Source organism: Leopardus geoffroyi, chromosome A3, assembly GCF_018350155.1.
Source record: "Leopardus geoffroyi isolate Oge1 chromosome A3, O.geoffroyi_Oge1_pat1.0, whole genome shotgun sequence".
Classification (NCBI taxonomy): Eukaryota; Metazoa; Chordata; class Mammalia; order Carnivora; family Felidae; genus Leopardus; species Leopardus geoffroyi.
The window spans coordinates 8,672,058-8,676,676 of NC_059336.1; the positions used below are offsets into that span (position 1 = coordinate 8,672,058).

Sequence of the window (4,619 nt, forward strand, 5' to 3'; positions counted from 1 at the left end):
GGCGCCCCATGACACATGATATTTACTGTGGGACTGCCAAATACTCCCGATATAATCCTAATCGTCTTTTTTTTTTGGTAACAATTTATGTCTTAAGTATGAATTTCACTGTTTGATCCTTTATTATTTTTTTAATGTTTATTTATTTATTTTTTTTTTTTTTAATTTTTTTTTTTTTCAACGTTTATTTATTTTTGGGACAGAGAGAGACAGAGCATGAACGGGGGAGGGGCAGAGAGAGGGAGACACAGAATCGGAAACAGGCTCCAGGCTCTGAGCCATCAGCCCAGAGCCCGACGCGGGGCTCGAACTCACGGACCGCGAGATCGTGACCTGGCTGAAGTCGGACGCTTAACCGACTGCGCCACCCAGGCGCCCCAATGTTTATTTATTTTTGAGAGAGACAGCGTGAGTGAGGGAGGCGGCAGAGAGAGACAGACACACACACAGAATCCGAAGCAGGCTCCAGGCTCTGAGCTGTTAGCACAGACCCTAATGCGGGTGTCGAACCCAAAAACCATGAGATCATGACCTGAGCCGAAGTCGGCTACTTAACCCTTAACCGATTGAGCCACCAGGCGCCCCTTGTCTTTTTTTTTTTTTTTTTTTTAATAGCGAAGCAGATGCTGACCATAATGTCTGTCTTTGTTCAGTTCAGATTGACAGACGCGTGCTGAGCTCTGACAAGCACAGGGAGGTGAGAGGAACATTGGTGAAGAACACATTTCCTGCCCCTAGGGAGAGGCAGGTCCACAAGTAAATAGTTTCAATATAACTTGGTTGGCCCTTCCTAGAGCTAACTGTAACACCGACGTTTTCTGGAAACTGCTGAGTTTCCTCTCAAAGTATAGGAGGGAGTGTCCAGTAAAGAGGCATGGAAAGGACATTCCAGGTGGCTAAAAACAGCATGAGCAAAGGCCAGGGGGCCAGCACCTGCTCCATAGGAAAGCCAGCAGGAGAGACGGGTAGCTCTCTGATGGCCACAGATCACAAAACGTGAATGGATATTGCCACAATAGGGGAAGCTAAGACTGCAAAAGCCTTGCTATAGTGAATCCAAAGTTCAGCATGCCACAGTATTTACTTTCGTCGAACTCTTTGACAGATAAGTATAATGCAAAAATAAAACCATCTCTTTTTTTTTTATAGGAAGGGGCTTTATTTGTTTAATGCTTTTTTGATTTCTATTTATTTTGAGAGAGAGAGAGAGAGGGAGGGAATCCCAAGCAGGCTCTGCACTGTCAGCACAGAGCCCAACAGGGGGCTCAAATCTATGAACCTCGAGGCCATGACCCAATCTGAAGTCGGATGCTCAACCGACTGAGCCACGCAGGTGCCCCTCAAACCATCTCTTTTTCACTCCCATTGAAATCTTTTCCCTTTTCAGAATCTTTTAAACAAAATTCCTCTTTACCATGGAATCCATTCTGTTGATTTAAGAAAAGATCTCTCCTAAAGAAAAAGCATCTTTGATCTCACTTGACAAAAAGAACTAATCAAACAATACAGTCTATGAGGGGCAGGAAAAAAAAAAAAAAAAGAAGCAAGCTTCTTTGAGCCACATCAAATATATGACAGAGAAAATGCTTTATTTAAATGCTGAAAACTAACACAAACCAGCTTGAAATGTAATAACCTCTGCTGAATAAGTGAAACCACATGTTGGTCTGACATGAGTTTCTAAGGCACAATTAAAGGTCACTTCGTGTGCACACATCTTATTCTGCACTGAGAGGCTTGAATGTGTTGCCGGTGTTTTTGGCCACTGTGGGGCAGGTGCTGCAACCTGGCACGGTCCACGTACCGGGATGAAGTTAATAAACACCCCACAGACCCGAAGCCTGAAATCCAACCATCCCAGGAACCCACCAGCCCGGGATTTCAGCTGTCCCTGCCCCGAAGTCCTAGGAGACAAGAACTAAACGCGTTTGGCAATCCTTGCTAATTCAGAGCCAAGAGCCCTCCCACGGAAGTGGCTTTGCTCAAAAATGAGAACACAGTTTCCTTTCTACTCTGCCCACCTTTACCTTCACCAGGCTCCTGGGTCCACAAGGAGAAGTTTGGGTGCTCCCCTCGGGAGCATGGGGTGGTCCAGCCCCAGGAGGTGCACTTGAAGTGATCTCCAGGCAGCTGGCCAGTTTCAGTTCAAGAGTCTTTCATGGAAAGACAGGGTATTTGGAAAGTGACTTTTCAAAACGGTCTTCCCCACCCCCCCCCGTTTGTCCCCCCCTTTCCAAGTCCCTTTAAGAAAGGATGTGCTGGAGGAAGACTTCAAAGTCGTTCTTTCAAAAGGGAAATCACATCTAGAAAGCTTTTTTCAGAATGAGAAACAAATTATTTGATTTGAAAGAGAAGTAAATCTTCAGAGCAATGAGGGAGGATCAAAGAGTCAGTTCGTGTGAACTTAAGAAGTGACCCTTTCCAGTGGAACGTGACTTTACTCTTTCCATGCACTCAACGCATTTTGGAGATAGTGAGTTTGCTAGAGAATCAAAATAAAGAAGCTAATCTGCGTTCCAGAAAATCACGTGATCTCTCCCTCCCTCCCTCTTTCTCTCCCTCTCTCCTCCCCCTCCCTCCAGCCAGGCTGTGTGCCCCAACTTTTACACAGTCACCGTGGCCCCTGCAGCGTGTTGCGAGGTGCAGGTCTTTGCACACTTGGGGGAAATTCGTGGGTGGGGGAGACAGAAAACGGCTGAGAATCAGGCCAACCGAGCGAGCAGCTGAGTCCCCAGAGTCCCCACCCCACCCCACCCCCCCCCCTCCGCCACCCAGCCCACGCCCTCCGCCCCCGCCCTCACCCTCTGCGCTGCAGTCCAGCCCTCTCCCCGCCTCCTGCTCTCCGGACCCAACAGGTGAGCCCACCCCACAGCAGATGGTTCAGGAATCTTGGCGTGTTTTCTTTGTATTTTCAATTATTCAAGCCATACCTAAATACCTCCTTCTTGTAAAAAAAAAAAAAAAGTAAAATCTCAAAGCCAAGCACCCCCCTTCCCACCCCACCCCTCTGTGAGGGGTGAAATCATCTGCTAAGTGTATTTTCCTTTCCTAAGTTCTAGCTTCCTGGTTTCCCCTCCATACCCAGTGCGATTCTCAATATACCTTAAGGCGATATAAATGTAGATATTATCTATCAACATAAATGGAAGAAAGAATTAGCACACTTAAAAGCAGAAAATTTTGACATAAATAAGAAACAACCAAAAAAACCAAAAAACAAAACCCAATATCAATTCCTGGTTCTAAAAAGTCCAATAAAATTACGACACATATTTGGCTGGAACGGGTAAGAAAGACGAAAAAGTACTCACAATAACATCAAGAATAGAAAAACAAATGTAATTACACGCTGAGAGCAGATTTTTTACATTTGTAGATATTCCTATGTTCCACTTGGCTTGAAAACCTACCTTTGTCTAAGGGGGGAAAAAATGAATGACCACATTAGCCCAGTAATGTTTACATTCCTGTTTACATCTGGAAGCTGTTACTTTTCCTTACCTGCTTGTTGGATGCAGGTACCTGTTAAATGCTCACTGTAGGAAATTGGGGGGCGGGGGGCACTTACTTTTCTCATGAACTTGGATATTAGGAGACCAGATGGGACCAAGAGTCTAGAATTTCATACATAAAAATAATATCAAGCTTTTAGAAGTTTCTGTGGTAGGTAAGTCACGATATGGGTGAGATAAGTTTTCTCAAGAATCACTGATTTTTAACACATTTTGAGACTCTTACTATTTAATCCGGTTCCAGACTGAAGAAAGTCGGTACGTTAGCTTTACTGGCAGTTTCTGAACAGATAACCTGAAAGGGAATGCAAACACAATGGTCAGGTTTTATCGAGGGCTTGGTCTGTGCCGGACATCATACCATACGACAATCCAACGATGTTTTTTCCCCTTATCATATTTTAACTGGGAACCTCATAATTTCACCCCCAGGGTTCTGTACCCGTTTCACATAGATGGCGCTTAGGAAGAGTGGGTGTTTAAGGTAGGAAAAACATCAAATGCCCTCAGGAAAGATGACTACGGGATTTTAGGAAACTCAGGGAGTGTCAGCGAGGGGAGGTTTACCTAACCGGAAGTTTAGGGAATAAGAATAGAAAGCCCTTACTCAGCCCAGAACTGGCACTTGGGAAAGGTCCCTATAAGTCACCCGTCCATTATGGTGATGATTACTCCGTCTCTCCCTCCGCTCCATTAGAAGAAAATTCTTTTCCTTTTTCTCTTTCTTTTCTCCCTCCCCTCCTCCCCCAACCAAAACTGGACTGACTACTGGTTAATCCACTCAGAAGACCTGATTGGCTGTGAATGCCACATTTGCATCCCAAAGGAGAAGAATTCTCCGCGCTGCAGCTATTCAGGGTAGGTGTGGAGAAAGGTTCTGGAGGCTCTGGATCCTTCCAAACTCATCCCACCCGCCCCACCCCCCATCCCTCTCCACTCGCCCACCTGAGGAAGCCGTTTGCACTCTCACCACTGCCCTCCTATTCCCATCCAGAGACACCAGGCAGAAGTCTGTGGGGTCCTGGGCCCAGAATCACTGAGATTCACTTCAGCGAATATTCTAGAAGGGCAGAATTCTAGTTCTCCGAGTGTTCTGTGTGGTTGTAA

At 45.7% G+C, this 4,619-nt stretch overlaps 1 long non-coding RNA gene across 1 annotated transcript; it reads right to left on the reverse strand.

Annotated features, from left to right (window-relative positions):
• Positions 1-3,325: 3,325 nt before the first annotated feature.
• On the reverse strand, positions 3,326-4,230 carry LOC123579620. Its single transcript, XR_006702853.1, has 2 exons — positions 4,120-4,230; positions 3,326-3,807 (listed from the first exon to the last, which is right to left on the reverse strand). It is a non-coding gene; the product is annotated as an uncharacterized LOC123579620 (long non-coding RNA).
• Positions 4,231-4,619: the final 389 nt, after the last annotated feature.